General features: G+C 44.2%; 1 protein-coding gene across 11 annotated transcripts in view; it reads left to right on the plus strand.

The window, feature by feature from the left end:
- The window catches only part of LOC140428441 (uncharacterized), a 49,942-nt gene that overhangs the window by 13,247 nt on the left and 17,697 nt on the right, over window positions 1-18,998 (plus strand). The window contains exon 5 of one of the 11 annotated variants that reach the window (XR_011948780.1): window positions 15,559-18,683. The exons of 8 other annotated variants lie outside the window; for them this stretch is intronic. The gene's annotated coding sequence lies outside the window, so the exon portion shown is untranslated. Of the gene's footprint in view, window positions 1-5,506; window positions 7,038-13,052; window positions 13,391-15,558; window positions 18,684-18,998 lie in introns of those variants that run through there. 2 more of the 11 variants (XR_011948779.1, XR_011948781.1) reach the window with 2 other exon arrangements.

Consider the following 18,998-nt stretch of genomic DNA (forward strand, 5'->3'; position numbering starts at 1 on the left):
TTGGGTTGTGGGGGTGAGACCCACGCAGACATGAGGAGAATGTGCAAACTCCACACAGATAGTGACCTGAGGCCGGGATCGAACCTGTGTCCTCGGCGCCATGAGGCAGCAGTGCTAACCACTGCGCCAGCATGCTGCCGTCATCAGATATCTTTCTAATATCAAATAATGGAATAATATCCTGGAAATTTAATAAATACAAATAACATTTGAAAATCTAGATTAATATTTTGTATGTCAAGTGAGATTCCTGTTTTTAGGCAAGTCCCGGTAGCTGATGCACCAACACATTGTTCCAGCTTCCACTTTCTATTCTTTGAATTAGTTATGAAATATGCATGTTATAAAAAGGGTCACCAATTGTTCTGGTGGCAATCCTTTTATCATTCTTTAAAGTTTTAATGAAGGAGTTAATGTAGAAAGTGTAAGACATGACCAGATGGGAAAGGAGACAAGGAAAATCAAGAAATGGCAATTTGGCCAAACTAGGGTTGAATTTTAAAAGTTGCTAAGCTGTAGGGAGCAGATAATACTGAGTGAAGTTAGCGTTCATATTTCTGAGATTCATGGAAGATTTGTGTTAGAATAGGAATTTAAATGAAACTATTTTTGAAACCAGTTTTTAGATAATTAAAGATTAACCTTCACCAAAGTTGCACAGTTTCTAAAAATAGGCAATGGGTCAGCAAAGGCGGCACCGTAGCACAGTGGTTAGCACAGCTGCATCATAGCTCCAGGGTCACAGGTTTGATTCCCGGCTTGGGTCCCTGTCTGTGCGGAGTCTGCATGTTCTCCCCGTGTCTGCGTGGGTTTCCTCCGGGTGCTCCGGTTTCCTCCCGCAGTCCAAAGATGTGCATGTTAGGTGGATTGGCCATGCTAAATTGCCATTAGTGTCACAAAAAAGGTTAGGTGGGGTTAGTGGGTTATGGGGATAGAGTGGAGGTGTGGGCTTAATTCGGGTGCTCTTTCCAAGGGCCGGTGCAGACTCGATGGGCCGAATAACCTCCTTCTGCACTGTAAATTCTAATTTTTCTATAAAAAAAGATGGATTCACAAGCAAAAAATAAATAAATAATACAGTCATGCTATAAGAAATAAATAAGCGATGGGGAATAGACAACATAGAAATAGGAGGTCTTTGTAACTAGTTTTGAGTTTTTGTACATATTAATGTTGCAGTAATTAATCCATCTAAGCAGAAATATAGAAAGCCACTTTTGAATTAAAAGGTTTGAGAGATAAAACTTTTAAAAATAGCTATCCTTGTGGATGCAGAATATGCCTCAGATGTCAACAATTGCAGGGTTCTGTTCTTCTATAATCTTCTTTATAAATTTAAAGTACCCAATTCTTTTTTCCCATTAAGGGGCAATTTAGTGTGGCCAATCCACCTACCCTGCACACCTTTGTGGGTTGTGGGGGTGAGACCCACGCAGACACGGGTAGAATGTGTAAAGTCCACATGGACAGTGACCCGGGGCCGGGATCGAACCTGGGTCCTCGGCGCCATGATGCAGCAGTACTAACCACTGCGCCAACCTGCCGCCCTTTAAATTCTCATGTAATTTGATAAGAAATGCTGACACACTGACTGTATAACTGGAACTATTCTAGAGCACAGAAGAATAGCACGTACTTGCACTGTAAACAGAAAGATGAATCCAAGTAGATAAATTAGTGCTGACCATGTGAAAGGGAGGGAACTGAAGATTATGTTGAGTTATAGAATGATACAGCAAAGAAGGAGGCCATTCAGCCCATCATACTTGTGTTGGCTGTCTGGTAGAGCCGTCCAATTAGTTCCACTCCCCATTCCCCTTAGCTCTGTAGGTTTTTTCCATCAAGTTTTTATTCATTTCCTTTGGAAAGTGTTACAACAAGTTTCACAACAATCTTCAGCCAGAAGTGCCGAGTGGATGATCCATCTCGCTCTCCTCCAGAGGTCCCCAGCATCACAGATGTCAGCCTTCAGCCAATATGATTCACTCTCCGTGATATCATGAAATGGTTGAAGTCACCGGATACTGCAAAGGCTGTGGGCCCTGACAATATTCCGGCAATAGTACTGAAGACTTGTGCTCCAGAGCTTGCCATACCCTTAGCCAAGCTGTTCCAGAATAGCTACAACATTGACATCTACCCGGCGATATGGAAAATTGCCCAGGTGCATCCTGTACACGAGAAACAGGACAAATCCAACCCAGTCAATTACCGCCCTATCAGTCTACTCTCCATCATCAACAAAGTGATGGACGGAGTCATCAACATTGTTATCAAGCGGCACTTACTCAGCAATAACTTGCTCATGGATGCTCAGTTTGGGTTCTGCCAGGGTCCCTCAGCTTCTGACCTCATTACAGCCTTGATTCAAGCATGGACAAAAGAGCTGAATGCCAGAGGTGAGGTGAGAGTGACTGCCCTTGACATAAAGGCGCCATTTGACCAAGTATGGCATCAAGGAGCCCCAGCAAAACTGGAGTCGATGGGAATCAGGGGAGAAACTCTCCGTTAATTGGTTTCATACCTGGCACAAAGGAAGGTGGTTGTAGTCAAAGAGAAGCTGCTGCAAAATCTCAGCAGGTCTGGCAGCATCTGTAGAGAGAGAAAAGAGCTAACGTTTTGAGACCAGATGGCCCTTTGTCAAAGCTAAAAGACAGAGAAAGTGGGAAATATTTATACTGTGGAGTGAGCGAATGAAAGATGAGTTATACCCACGGAAACCTTGTTGGACAAGATGGTTGTAATGGTTGGAGGTCAATCATCTCAGCTCCAGGACAATATCCAGGCTTGGGCTGACAAGTAGAAAGCTACATTCTTTATTTTTTTATTCGTTCACGGGATGTGGGCGTTGCTGGCCGGACCAGCATTTATTGTTCATCCATGAGGGCATTTTTAACAGTCAACCACATTACTGTGCCTTACAAGTGCCAGGTAATGACCATCTCCTACAAGAGAGGAGGACTTGGCCATTGCCCCTGACATGCAATGGCGTTATCATCGCTGAATCACCCACAAACAACATCCTGGGGGTTACCATTGATCAGAAACTGACTGGACTAGTCATATTAATGCTGTGGCTACCAGAGCAGGCCAAAGGCTAGAATCCTATGGCAAGCAACTCACCTGCTGACCCCCCCAAACCTGTCCACCATCTACCAGGCACAAGTCAGGAGTGTAATGGAATACAATCCACTTGCCTGGATGTGTACCGCTCTAACAACACTCAAGAAGCTCGACACCATCCAGGTCAAAGCAGCTCGCTTGATTGCTACCCCTTCCACAGACATTCAATCCCTCCACCACTGATGAAAATTAGCAGCCATGTATACCATCTACAAGATGCTCTGCAGAAATTCGCCATGGTTCCTTAAACAGCACCTTCAAACCCACGACCAGTATCATCTAAGAAGAAGCAGCAGATACCTGGAAATCCTACCACCTGGAAGTTCCCCTCCAAGTCACTCACCACCCCAACTTGGAAATATATTGCCTTTCCTTCACGGTTTCTGTGTCAAAATCCTGGAACTCCTTCCCTAACAGCACTGAGTGGGTGTACCTGCATCTCAGGGACTGCAGCGGTTCAAGAAGGGAACTCATCACCACCTTCTGAAGGGCAACTAGGAATGGGCAATAAATGCTGGCCTAACCAGCGACATCGCCATCCGCAAATACATTTCTAAAAAAAACGCAGCCTATGTTAATGATGAACAAGCCAGACCTCAGGTTGAAATCTGTCTCTTTTGATTGTTTCTTTTTGTATTGTTGAAACAAGGAGGAAAAGGTACTGCACATAAAAGCACAGACACCAGTGATAACTTTTAATACTTTAAAAATTAAAATGTGTAGTAAAAGGGATCAAAAAAACTTAAACGCAAGATAAAAGATACAAATTCTTACAAAATAATCACAAAAATCAAAGGTGCACAATAAAACAATCTTTTTGGCAACAGCCCTTATAGATTCTCAACCATAAAATCCAGGAAATATCACCCAATTTGAGAGATTACTTTCCTTTTGAATAGAAGTACAATCCACAACTTCCCAGAACAATTCCACGCTGATGTGATCTTTCCAAAGGGAGGTTCAAGGCACACAATTTCTCAGGACAAATATTCTCCTGGCCCCAAAATGAGTTGCTTTCCTTGATTAAAATACTTTTACGGATTTTCAGCACACTCCAAAACATATGAGCTGGCTTTCAGTGAAATACCTCGGCACAGCAACTCACTACAGCTGAAGCCCTGTTGTCATAAATACCCCTTTCACCTCTTTCATGTCAGTTCTCCATTGTCTTTAAATAGCCCTTTGAAACTCAAATATAAAACCTTTCATAAAATCATAAAATCCCTACAGTGCAGAAGGGGGCTATTTGGCCCATTGAGTCTGCACCGACTCTCCGAAAGAGCACCCTCCCAGGTTCATGCCCTCACCACACCCCCACAACCCCACCTAACCTTTTGGACTCTAAGGGGCAATTTAGCATGGCTAATCCACCTAACCTGCACATCTTTGAAATCTGGGAGGAAACCGGAGCACCTGGATGAAACCCACTCAGACACAGAGAGAATGTGCCATCTCCACTCAGATAGTGATCCAAACTGGAATCGAACTGGGGCCCCTGGCGCTGTGAGGGAACACCACTGTGCCACTGTCCCTATTTTACCTCTGTTTTGGGTCAACAAAACTCAAAACATCTACGCTTGTTTACTCACAATTCTCCTCTAAAACGCAGCTGTTATTTTTGTCACCTTTGAGGGTCCTTTGAAATGCAGCAACTACACATCAATTTCAATGCTTATCCCCAAATGCAAATGTCAAATCTACTCTGTTTACTTGCAAGTATAAGGTCTCATTACAAAATGTAAAAGATAACACTTTTATTATTTAATCCCTTAGATTGCACAGACAATCTAACTCCAACAACATTTCCTTTGATTAACCCTGAACACAGAGATACAGCTTTACCCTTACCTACACAGAGTATATATACACAAACACAGAAGTCTAAATATACACATACCATTGCAAAAGTTCATTCTGAATTTGCTTCCACCTCCCTTTCAGGCAATATATTCATTCCAGAGGGGACTGGTTTAGCTCAATTGGCTGGACAGCTGGTTCATGATGCAAAGTGAGGATGGATTCCTGTATGGGCTGAGGTTGTTCATGAAGGCCCTGCCTTCTCAACCTTGCCCTCACCTGAGGTGTGGTGACCCTCAGGTTAAAACACCACCAGTCAGTTCTCTTTCAAAAGGAAGAGCAGCCTATGGTCATCTGGGACTATGGCGACTTTTACTTTACTTTTATAATGCTGCATATTTTATCTTCCCATATTGCCTCTTTGGACATTCATATTGATTCTGCTGTGTCCTTTGGCTATTGAACCTGCTGTTCTTCTTTATTTATTTATTCTGATCAAAACACTTCCATGATTTTGAATACTGCTATCAAATCTCCTTTTTTTGTTTATAAATTTACTCTACCCAATTCATTTTTTCCAATTAAGGTTCAATTTAGCGTGGCCAATCCACCTACCCTGCACAGCTTTTGGGTTGTGGGGGCGAAACCCACGCAAACACGGAGAGAATGTGCAAACTCCACACGGACAGTGACCCAGAGCCGAGATCGAACCTGGGACCTCGGCGCCATGAGGCTGCAGGGCTAACCCACTGCGCCACCGTGCTGCCCTATCAAATCTCCTTTTAACCTTCTCTGCTCAAACGAGAACAGCCACAGGTTCTTCAGTCTCTCCATGTTCCTTATTCCTAGTACCATTTGAGGCAGCAAATCATTTTGGTACCATCTCTAAGTGTGATGGCCAGAAATGAGTGCAAAACTCTGGCTGATGCCTAGCCATTTTTATTTTAATAAAGATCGAGCATAATGTCCTTGCTTTTGTGCTCCATGCCTCTGTTAATAAAGGGAAGGATTGTGGGGTTTTTAACAGCCTTCTCAGCTCATCCTACCACCTTCAATATTTGTGCACATTTTCCCCTATGTCTCTCTGTTCCTCCTTCCCTTTGAAACTTGTAGCATTTGGTATGTAGTGACTCTTCTTATTCTTCCAACCAAAATTTACCTGAGTAAGTTTCACTTGTCTGCCCATTTCAGCAGTCTATATTCCCCTGAAGTCTGCTCCTATGACTTTCAGTGTTTGTTACCTTTCCAAGTTTCATGTCATCTGCAAACAGTGTAATGATGTTCTATGTGCCCAAGTTCAGGTTATTAATATGTTTTACAAAGAGTAGTGATCCTAAGATTACCCCAGGGGAAAACCACCATATACTTTCCACCTGTCTGAAGAGGCTTTTGAAATCATGGACCTGGTACAGAGGAGATGCTTCAAAGAAAACTTGTAGACCTACACATATTGCTTTATCTTATCTCATAAAAAAGTATTTCACATAATGATTTGATGTCAAGTTGAGTGACTCGCACCATCAGAAATGGTAGTCAATTTGCACAGACCAATTTGGTGGTCATCTTCAAAGATTCTATAGACTCTGGAACAGTTCCTACAGTATGTAGGGTAGCTTTAAAGGCAGGGGGTAGGGAGAAAACAGGAATTATAGACCAGTAATTCTGACGTTGGTAGTGGGAAAAATTCTAGAATCCCCATTATTGATCATTTTATGGCAAAGTACTTAGGCAGACTCGTCAGTATGGATTTATGAGGGGAAAATCATGCTTGTCAAATCGACTGGAATTTTTTGAATATGTAACTAGTAGAGTTGATGAGTGGGAGCCAGTGGTTGTGGTCTATCTGGACTTTCAGAAGGCTTTCGACAAGGTTCCACATAAGAGATTAACGTGTAAAATTAAAGCGCATGGGATTAGGTGTACTGTACTGAGATGGATGGAACACTGATTGACAAACAGGAAACAAAGTGTAGGAATTAATGGGTCTTTTTCCAAATGGCAGACAGTGACTCTTGGGGTACTGCAGGGTTTCGGTGCTGGGACCCCAGCTATTCATAGTATATATTAATGATTTGGATAAGGGAGCGAAATGTAATATCTCCAAATTTGCAGATAACACAAAGGTTTTTTTTCTCTTTTTTAGCGGGGTGGGGAGAGGGAGGGGAGAAGGAAGGGGAGGGAGGGGAGTGGGAGGAGGAAGGAAGGGGGAGGGGATGAAAAGATGACACAGAGTTGGATGGGAGGGTGAGCTTTGTGGAGAATGCAGAGATCCTTCAGTCTGATTTGAACGAGTTGAGTGAGTGGGCAAATGAATGGCAAATGCAGTGTAATCTGGATAAATGTGAGGTTATCCACTTTGGTAGCAAAAACAGGAAGGCAGACTATTATCTGAATGGCCATAAATTAAGAGAGGGGAATGTGAAATGAGGCCTGTGTGTCCTTGTACACCAGTCACTGTGGTAAGCATGCAGACACAGCAGGAGGTAAAGAAGACAACTGGTATATTGGCCTTCATTATGAGAGGATTCAACTACAGGAGCAGGGATGTCTTGCTGCAATTATACAGGGCCTTGAATATTGTGTGCAGTCTTGAGGAAGGATGTTCTTGCTCTAGAGGGAATGTAACAAAGGTTTACCATACTGATTCCTGAGATGGCAGGATGGACATATGAGGAGAGATTGAATCGGTTAGGATTGTATTCAGGGTTCAGAAGAGTGAAGGAAGATCTCATAGAAACCTATAAAATTCTAATAGAACTAGGCAGGGTAGATGCAAGATGGATGTTCCCGATGATGGGGGTGTCCAGAACCAGGGGCGGGATTCTCCCCTACCCGGCAGGGCGGGGAGTCCCGGGGGCGTGATGGAGTGGCAGGAACCACTCTGGCATCTCCGCACCTTTAGGGGCCAAGCCCTCACCTTGGCGGGAAAGGCCTTTGGCGCCATGCCAGCCGGGCCGAAAGGTCTTCGCCGGGCGACGCGGGTCCGCACATGCACGGGAGCATCAGCAGCTGCTGACATCATCCCCGCGCATGCGCAGAGGAGGGGGTCTCTTCCGCCTCTGCCATAGTGAAGGCCATGGCGAAGGCGGAAGAAAAAGAGTGGCCCCCCGCCACCGTCGGGGCACCCCCCCGGGGCCAGATCGTCCCGCGCCACCCCCCCCGGGACCCCGGAGCCCGCCCGCGCCGCCTTGTCCCGCCGTTCAAAAGGTGGTTTAATCCACGCTGGCGGGACAGGCAGTCCAGCAGCGGGACTTCGGCCCATCGCGGGCCGGAGAATCAGCGGGGGTGGGCCTGCCGACCGGCGCGATTCCCGCCCCTGCCGAATCACTGGTGGCGGAGACTTCGGGACACGGCGGTGGCGGAATTCACGCCAGCGCGCGGCGATTCTCCGACCCGGTGGAGGGTCGGAGAATCCCGCCCCAGGGGGTCACAGTCTGAGGATATGGGGTAGACCATTTAGGACAAAGATGAGGAGAAATTTCTTAACCCAGACAGTGGTGAGCCTGTGGAATTCATTACCACAGGAAGTAGTTGAGGCCAACACATTGTGTGTTTTGAAGCAGCAATGAGATATATCACTTGGGGCAAAGGGGATCAAAAGATATGAGGGGAAGGCAGGATTAGGCTATTGAGTTGGATATCGGCAATGATTATAATGAATGGTGGAGCAGGCTTAAAGGGCTGAATGGCCGCCTCCTGCTCCTATTTTTTATGCTTCTATGTAACAATATCTCACATACAGCAATGAAGTAAATGACAAGCTTCAATAATGTTAGTTAAAAAAGGATTGTTTGCCAGGCTATTATGATTATGACACTGAGTTATTCAAGTCAAGTTGACCCACATGAAGAGGCTAATGGGATCTTAATTTAGCATCGCAATTGAAGAACGACATCCTCAGCAATGCAGTACTCCCTAAATGTAGCACTAAAGCCTTGGGCTGTATTTGTTCAAGTCTTGGAGTGGGTTTGAATTCATATTTAGGGAGGGAACTCAACAGGGCATGGGCATGGTGACTGGAAGAGCAGATACTGATTGGAAGGCAGAAGAAATTAGTAGTAAGGTAGTATCTGAAAAGTACTGAATGCATTTGGAGATGTTAAGTTACATAGAGGGTGGAATTTCATTATTTTTCAACTAAGTGTTAAATCAGGCGGAAAAAGCAGTATGCTGCCCATTGGCTCCACTGCTGTTTTATCCCACCATATTTTTTGACATTTTGCTCAAAGAAAATCCTAGAGGTAGTCCTACCATGTGACGCGAGGGACAGAATGGGTTCTGAATGAGCCTGCCCCATCAGCAACTTCAGCCTTCAAGAAATCGGGTTCTCTTTTTAAAGGGCGCCCAATCTACAAAAAATAAAAATAAATAAATGGATCCCCTCCATGGACACAAAGCCACCCCCCACACCCACACCACTCATCCCACACACACCCAAGGCACTAATGAGATGTTAATGTATGGTCATTGGGTTCCCGACCTTTCGTGGTGGGAACCCCGTTATGACATTAGTAGGGGGTGGGGGGGGGGGGGGGGGGGGATGTGGGGACAATATGGACAGGAAATCCCACCAGCGTAAAAGCCATTTGGTAACTCCTGTTGGATTTTCCACCCCCAACAGCTTTTCCACCCATTGCAAACGAGGTTGGAGAATCCCGGCCAGAACATATTGCATTGCAGCAGGCCCTTTGGCCCAAGAAGTCCATGCCAGCGTTTATGCTCCACTAAAGCCTCCTTGTATCATTTTCATCAAAGTACATCAGCAGAATCCTCAATTCCCTTCTTCTACATATGTTTATGAAGCTTCCCCTGAAATACCTCAAGAGCTCCCTGCAATAGTGATTTCCACATTCTCACACTCTCAGGGTCAAGAAGTTTCAATTGGATGGTATCAGGCTATCAAGAACGCGGGATGGGTCAAGGTCATGAAGGAATTTCAAGGTAAGGATAAAGTTCATTGGGCACTGGAGAGCCAATGAAACTTGGTGAGGACAGAGCTGGTGAGAATGTAGGACTTGCAGCACGGGAGGCCACAGGCTGGGGTTTGCCAAATGATTGTAAATTTGTGAGAATGGGGGTAGGGAGGTCAGCAAGAAAAGCAATTTAGAAATCCAGGCTCAAGTCAAGATGATAAAGTCATAAATTAGCTTTTCAGAGCATCGGGGGAGGGGTGATAAGAAGTGAGCTGATCAAACTTTCAGAGGTGAAAAAAGCTCTTTGTTAAAAAATTGAATGTAGGGAAGGAATTTGAGTGTTTCGTCAAGCAGCATGCACATATTGTAGATTTGGGTTCAGTCTGAGATGAGCACTCAGATTGCAGATGAGTCAAGGCTGGAGACACATGCTACATTAAATGCCTAGAATGAACAAATAACTAATGATGGTATTTGGGAAATTGTCAGGGAATGTGTAATGCTGGCAAGGTTGATATTTATCACCCTCCCTGAGCTGCCCTGAGAAGCTGGGGTTAGCCTTCTTCTCAAACCTCTGCTGTCTGTGTTGAACAGATGCATCCACCGTGCTGTTAGATAGAAATTGTCATGATTTCCAGAGAGAAATGAAGAAGGAACAGCAATCCATGAGCAAGTTAGAATGCGATATGATTAGGAGTGGAACTTGGAGATGATGCTGTTCCCATGAACCCGCTGCGCTTCTAGGTGGTGAAGGTCGTAGGTTTGGGAGATGTCGCTGAGGACGTGTTGTCACCAAGTTGCTGCAGTGCTTCCTGCTGACAGTACACACAGCAATCCCAGTGCCTGGTAGTGAAAAGAATGGATATTTAGGTCACTGGATGAGCTGCCAATCAAGTGGATTGCTTTATCCTGCATAGTGTGGAGCACCATACAGGATAAAGGGCTATTGCTGTTACCCTTAACCCATTGCCGAGGTTAACCCATTGTTGAGGACAAGGTCAAGTTGCTACTCTATCATGTTGGCTCTCTCTCCGACTTGACCAGGGCCAGCTTGGCAGCAAAGTCCTTCAGCAGTTTCAAAGTAAGGATCGATAATTTTGAACTGAGGGGAGGAGAAGTTTTGTCACTCAGTTATGATTCTTTGCAGATCTCAACCCCTGGGATTTGTGGATGCTCCATTACTGAACATATTCAAGGCAGGGATAGATAGATTAATTTTCTCTCCAAAAATGAAGGAATAGGGCAACGGAAAGAAAGAGGAGTTGAGGCAGACATATTGAATGGCAGAGCAGGCTCGAGGGGCTGGATGGTCTACTCCTGATCATGTTTATTATGTTCTAAGGACTTGACCACTTCAATCAGTGGTGGTATTCTCAGTGATGGACATTAAAGTACCCCACCCAGGTACACTTTGTACCCTTGCTTCTTTAGGACTTTGTCCAAGGGCTGTGTGTTATGGAGAAGTACTAATTCATGGGAAAATGCCTAATAGGAAGGCACACCTCAGTTTCTCGGCCTTATTATCGGATTTAATGGGCTGGATTCTCCATTATTGAGACGATGTCCCCATGCCGGCGTCAAAACGGTGGAGATTTACTCCTGAAATTCCTGCAAAAAAGTGAAACAGATTCGTAGCCCTGCAGGGGGCTTGCAGGGACCCGGAGTGAATCTCGCAGCTTTTGCTGCAGATCCGGGCCCCCGCACTTCCGGGTCAAAACCGCGCATGCGCATGGCGGCGGCCTCCAGCGGCTGTGCTCCATGGCGGGCTCAGACCGCGGAGCCAGACCAAGGAAAGAGACCCCCTGATCGGCCGCGTGCCCAACCCCCAAACCCCGCACATTAATTCCTTGGCCGCATCTAAGGCCCCCCCCTGGTCTCCGATCCGCCCACCCCTACCAGGGTGGCCGTGGACTGAGTCCACAGTCGCCAAGCGAGCATCCCGACCGGCAATTGCAGGTTAGTTCCATGCCGTCGGGAACTCGGCTGGTCGGGGGCAGAGGATTTTCGGTGTCTGGAGATTATGGCGTGAAACTGGATTCTCCGCCCCAGCTCCGGCCGCAATTTCGGCTTCGTGGTGCGGAGAATCCAGCCCAGTAACATTAGATTCAATTTTTGTTTATTTATTTTTATAAATTAGAGTACCCAATTCTTTTTTTTTTCCAATTAAGGGGCAATTTAGCATGGCCAATCCACCTACTGTGCACATCTTTAGGGTTTTGGGGGGTTGGACACGCAACACGGGAAGAATGTACAAACTCCACGCGGCCATTGACCTGGGGCCGGGAGCAAACCGGCTCCTCAGCGCAGTGAGGCAGCAGTGCTAACCACTCTGCTGCAGTGCTTCCCAACTTTAGATTCAAACCACTTCTCCCATTTTCCTGGAAAGCAGATGCTGGTAATGAAGGCCGGTACCATTAGACGCCATTAGAGCCACTGGGAGTGGAGGAGGTATTGGGTCGGGCTTGGGGAAGGGATCTCTTATTGGTACACAACTGGCAAAGCAGTCTGAATCTTTAGGATCTTATGCATCTTTCTCTGCCTCATGGGGCAACACAGTGGCACAGTGGTTAGCACTGCTGCCTCACGGCGCCGAGGATCAGGGTTCAATCCCGGGTCACTGTCCGTGTTTTGTTTGCATAGTCTCCCCGTGCCTGTGTGGGTCTCACCCCCACAACCCAAAGATGTGCAGGCTAGGTGGATTGCCATATCTTTTTATTAAAACAGTAAAAAATATATACAAGGCCAAACGATACAAACACTAATTTTGTGTTGGAGAAACAGGGTACCTTCCCCTCAGGACCAACGTACGGGGAGGAGGGGTGGATACTCTGATTATTAAAACAGTTCACAACACATTTCTACAAAAAACAAATGGTACAAGCAAGCTAAATTGCCCCTTATTGGGAAAAAAATAGAATTGGATACTTTAAATTAAAAAAAAACAAAATTTTTCTCTGCCTCGTGACTGGTCCCGGGAACCTTCAATTTACTAGATCCTACTTGCTACCTTCCTCCTCTGTCTTTTAGGCATTTTACAGCCCTAGATCAGCTGTCATCTACCTAACCATGTCATCATTCTTGACCTCGATCCTAAAACCTTCCATTTCATTCTTTCCTTCCTTGCTCCTCTGCACTTGCTTAAAAACTGTTAATCTCTAATGGGTACTTCTTTTGAAAGATCATCAACCCACAATATTAACTCTGCTTCTCTCTCCACAGATTCTGCCTGAACTCTTGAGTGTTTTCCAGCCTTTTCTGTTTTTCATCTCCTTTTTGAAACTGTTGGTCACCTATGAGTCAGCACTTTTCTGCATTTTCAGTATGTACTATGCAGCACCCAGTGGTGACAGAGGGTATTACGCCAATAGGCAACCTTTAGATTTCCTCTGCAGCTCAATTTCTTCTACACCATCAACCATGAAGAAAAGCAAAGGGATTCTTTCATGAGTGTATAATCACACTTGCCCAATGCACCATCGGCCTTGAATGTACAGAACTTCAAAAATGTTGTTCTGAGTGTAAAACAAGAGACTATAAAAACATTGACGTTAATGGTTCTATAATCACGAGTTTGTTCCTTAAATGTTTAACATCAGGTCTCCAGCAGTGCCTTCCACTACCTCAATGAGAATGGTAGAATCATCATTTGTTTAAAGGCCGTTACGGCACTCTTCATGGCAGGTCTCTCTCTGCTGGTGGTCCTGGTCTTTTTTTTGGACAAGCAACATAAATGGGCATTAGCACAGGCTGAGTTCAGCAAAATTGAAACAATATTTTATTTGCTGTCACAGCAGCTTCAATGCAAATACCACAAGAAAACCTTCCAATAACTTCACCTTTCATTTCGAGATTTCCCTCAGTTAAGTTGCCTATGTCCAGCACTGAGCTTTCTACCACTTAATTTTACAGTGCCTTAAGCTTTCAATTAAATATAGTCCGTGCTAACCATATTAAGGCAGCCAACATTCGCATTTCTGTGGTTTTTCAGACTTTGATATTTTTGTGTCGGAGCTGATGCAGCCAGCAACCTTATCCAACCTGACTCTGTTCCCGAATAAAGTGAGCCTTTTGCCCCCAAAAAGCCAACAAGTTTATTTAACAAGGTGCCAATGAAGACAGTCATTTCACTCTCTGAAAATTGAGATTTACAACCAATACACGGTCATTAGTCGGCCTTGGGGTTTCCTCCATGCATAGCTCAATCTTTTTTTCCAATTAAGGGGCAATTTAGCGTGGCCAATACACCTACCATGCACATCTTTTGGTTGTGGGGGTGAGACCCACGCAGGCATGCAGAGAATGTACAAACTCCACACGGCCAGTGACTCGGGGCCAGGATCGAACCTGGGCTCTCTGCACCGTGAGGCAGCAGTGCTAACCACAAAGCCACCATGCCACCCTGTGCCATTATTTCAGAATGTTAGTTAGTCATTCATTAACTACTGTGAAAAGTATGAAACTGGATATCAGTACAATTACAGATACGTTTTACAACCTGCGGAAGCATGAAACAGTGGAGAGGGCAACAGGGAGCACTGCATAGTGTGTCTGATGAGTGTTTCCTGACATCACTGAAGCAGAAAATATTCCCTTTTACTGTCCAGCAGAGGGTGTTTGGACAAAAAGCAACATTTAGCTCTAAAAACAAATCCTAACCAATTATTTGTAAAAGAAAAGCGCCACAATTGTTCCTAAAAAAATTACATTCACTAAGAACCTACCTGTGAACATTCAGAAGCAAACACAAGGTGAAATAATCAAATGACTGAAAGCTATTTATCAAATTGGTTTGAATGAAATGAAAAAAGAAAGAATGAAAATCACTTATTGTCATAAGTAGGCTTCAAATGAAGTTACTGTGAAAAGCCCCTAGTCGCCACATTCTGGTGCCTGTTCAGGGAGGCTGGTACAGGAATTGAACCTGTGCTGCTGGCCTGGCTTGGTCTGCTTTCAAAGCCAGCGATTTAGCCCTGTGCTAAACCAGCCCCTAATGAATGGACATTTTAATTTTCCAATCACCGCTAAAGAACCTAACAACAACACGCATAACATAAATGCATAAATAATTGCAAGGTTGACCAAAAATACTCAGTCACAGATGGTTCCAATACAGAAGACCATTAAACAGCACGGTAGGATAGTGGCTAGCACAGTTGCTTCACAGCCCCAGGATCCAAGTTTCGATTCACTGTCCGCACGTTCTCCCCGTGTCTGCGTGGGGTTCCTCTGGGTGCTCCTGTTTCCTCCCACAGTCCAAAGATGTGCCGGTTAGGTGGATTGGCCATGATAAATTGCCCTTAGTGTCCAAAAAGGTGGGGTGGGGTTACTGGGTTACAGGAATTAGGTGGAGGTGTGGGGTTGGGTAGTGTGCTCTTTCCAAGAGCCGGTGCAGACTCAATAGGCTGAATGGCCTCCTACTGCACTGTACATTCTATGAAATAAGCCTGTTGTGCCTGCCCAGTTCTCTGCAAGAGCAACTCTGCTTGTCCAACTCCTGTGCTTTATTCCATTGCTCTGAAGATCTGTATTCTTCAGATAAATATCCAATTTTCTTTTGAAAGCCACAATTAAATCTGCACTATTAGGCAGTGTATTCCTGATCCTAACCAGTCACTGCATTAAAAAAAAAGATTTCCCTCATGTTGCTTTTGGTTCTTTTGCAATTCTCTTTCAATTAGTTCCCTCCACCTACAAGCTTTCTCATGTGATTGTTTGTCTCTCCTAGTGCACCGACTGGCTACATCATAGCTAGTGTTGAGGACCCCAAGGAGACCATGGTGGGTGATCTTGAGCAGCATTCGGCCTTGAAAGCAGACTGCAGCATCTGACTTGGGCAGACAGTTCCCTAGTGTGGTAATAGCACCAACGGAACAAGTGGCAGGATAGCAGACATACTGTCAATCTGAGAGCTGCTGCTCAGTGTGAGAGTAGAGTGCAATAGTAATGTGACATTTGGGAAGCTCATGTCAATGCCAACCCAAGAACCTAAAATGGCAGTCATCTGCCATCCCTCGTCACAAAAGTAAGATTGTAGACTCTGGAATCACAGTTGTCAGTGCTGCACATCCTAAGAAGCTGACATCAGAGTCTGCATCCAGCTGTGGTGTTTCTGGAACATCCTGCGATTTTATGCAGCTTCACGAAAGACACATGGGGTGAAAAATACCTGCAAGATATTATGGATGGAATGGAGGCCAAATTAATCTCCCTCTTCATGATCAGCCATTTAATTTCCTCATCAATATAATTGAAATCATACATTTGTCTTCTTAGTCTTCCAATGCTACCTGTTGTAGATCTGTGGGAAAGGAAGATACAAGCTAAATATGGGTGCAAATTACCAGCTTGGGATTAAACAGAAAGAATTGGAGTGGGGAGCATGTGGCTGTGTGGTGCTTCACCAATGTGGTACTGAAAATATGCTGCTGACGGTCATCTCTCATGTCCAGGGCAGAGTGCTACCATATGAGCACTTTGGCCATCCAGGTGAAGTCTGTAAAATTGCAGATGTCTCCTTTAAAGGCTTACTACCTCTTGTAGGTATTGTTGTTTCCTGAAACAATCGGTTAAGGACTGTATGCAAAGTGGCATGATAGAAATGAAGTAAGCGATATGGTGGCATTACCCTGTTAACATGGAGGAAGGAATTCTTGGATCATGAATACAAGCAATTGCTATCACGCTGTGGTCAGGTCAACCCTTGATTATTCCAAACAGGTCTGGTTGCCAGGAATGGGAGCACTTGAATCAGTGACCTTCAAGAGGACACTGCGCCCTAATGCCAGGTATCTGAATTGCAGACACTTTTGGGCTTTTCATCCTGGAAAAAGGACATCAAGGAAGGTGATCAGATTGAGGTATATAAGATAGTTAAAGAAGTGGAATAAAAACAACTCAGCAATAATATTTTAAATTAACTTGGGGGTGTAGTATAAGGAGACATGGAATAAAATTAGTAAAAGGCAACTTCAGCACCAAAGCAAACCAGGTGTAGAAATCTGAAATAAAAACAGAAAATGCGAGAAATACTCAGCAGGTCTGGCAGTATTTGTGGAAAGGAAAGAAAATTAATCTTTTATGTCTGTGACTTTTCATCAGACCTGAGAAAAGTTAAAAATGTAATAGGCTTTGAGCAAGTGAAAGGGGAGAGAGTGGAAAAAGAACAAAAGGAATGTTTGTGTTAGAGAGAATAAATAATAAAAGGGTCCATGGTGCAAGGCCAACGAGAGTGGTAATGGGACAAGTAACAAAACAAAAGATGTGCCTGGAGGAGGTGTGAAAGGCAGGATTCTGGACAACTGTCAATCAAAAGGAAAGAGAGAAAGAAGAGAGAAAAATACAAACAACAAAGATAAAGGAAGCAAAGTCAAAGCAGAAATTATCTAAAATTGTTGAACTCAGTGGTGAGGTCCAGAAAGCTGTAAAGTGCCGAGTCGTTCCTTGATCTTGCACTGAGCTTTAATGGTGCACTATAGAAAGCGGAGAACAGAGAGGTCAGAATGAGAGCAAGGTGACAAATTAAAACGACAGCCCACTGGAAGCTCAAGGTCGTGCTTGCAGACAGAATGGAGACGTTCTGCAAAGTGCTCACCCAGACAGCATCAGGTCTCCCCAATGGAGAGGAGACCATATTGGGAGCAGCAAGTACAATATACTGAATTAAAAGAAGTACAAGTAAATATTTGTTTCACCTGCAATTGTTTGAGGACCCAGACGGTGAGAAGGGAGAAGGTAAAAGGACAGCCGTTACACCTCCGGCACTGTCATGGAAAAATGCGTGAGAAGGAAGGAGGTGAATGGAAGATAATTTTAGGAGTGTTATTCAGAAGTTCTGCACAAAATGGGATCAACACTTAGCATGAACTTTCAGGCAGCACAATGGAGGAGAAGATTCAAGATTTCAAATTTAGAGTACTCAATATTATTTTCCAATTAAGGGGTAATGTAGCATGGCCAATCCATCTTCCCTGCACATCTTTTTGGGTTGTGGGGGTGAGACCCACGTAGACATGGGGAGAATGTGCAAACTCCACATGGACAGTGATCCAGGGCCGGGATCGAACCCGGGTCCTTGACGCCATGATGCAGCAGTGCCAACCCCTGCACCAGCGTGCCTCCCATCCTGGAATCATTTAATAAGTAATTAAACACAATAAAAGGAAGCTGTCTGGAATTTCTATGGACTGAATGGCTTATCTCAAACATGATTATCGTGTGATCATTTAAATCGGTAGGGAGAGCTACATAAAATCCTACATTTAGGTGTAGCAAAGAACAGGATCTTTTTAGTATCAATAAATCCTGTTGCAGAAAGGTTGGTTGAAGATTAAAAGTTCAATTTTTAAGAATTGGGCCTGATGGACTAGCCTGTTCACTTTTTATCGATAATGTTCAAGATATTCACTCTCCTTGGAATATACTGTAATTTATATTTCATTTGTTCACAACATTAAATGTTGTAATGCTAAATATATAGGCTGTAGAACAATAATTTAAAGACATTATTATTTCAAATCTGAGCCTATTTTGTATAATGTGACCAACTCAATGAAATCAGTTGCAGCGATAAATACCATTAAAAAAAAAATGTTTGATTCCAATGCTTAATGAACGGGGAGAGAAGAAAGAAAGAACAGGAAGACACCTGATGCTGAAACATAATGTTGAACATCCATTAGAAGTGCCCAAATTCATACTGGAAAGTCAATGAGCCTAATCTTCCTTGTGGAAGAGGCAGGACAGATTAAGAGAGTAAAATACACAGAATACCACCGACTGCATTAACAATTAGATCTTGTTTTTAGTCATTTATTTACATAACATAAAAAATGTCTGTTTTTCTCTTTTTTATCCAACTCACATACAGAAAATGTTCCTGTGGAGCAATTGTCAGTTGCCAGGGTAACTGGATACTGGGACGTCTTCACCTCAAAGAGCTGTAAAGATTTACAAATGTGTCTGGTGTATTCTCATACATGCAATTGTTCCTCCAGATTAGGGATAGGATTCTTATAATTGTTTCACTTTTTCCTTCCTATTTTCTCTCATTTCCTTTCCTGAAATTAGCCATTCACCCTGGGATACAGTTCCCGAGGTAGTATTCCACCCAAAATTACCATTTCCGTAGATGAACATGTGTGGCGAGTCAGCAGGTTGTTTAACCAT

Source organism: Scyliorhinus torazame, chromosome 8, assembly GCF_047496885.1.
Source record: "Scyliorhinus torazame isolate Kashiwa2021f chromosome 8, sScyTor2.1, whole genome shotgun sequence".
In the NCBI taxonomy this organism is placed as follows: Eukaryota; Metazoa; Chordata; class Chondrichthyes; order Carcharhiniformes; family Scyliorhinidae; genus Scyliorhinus; species Scyliorhinus torazame.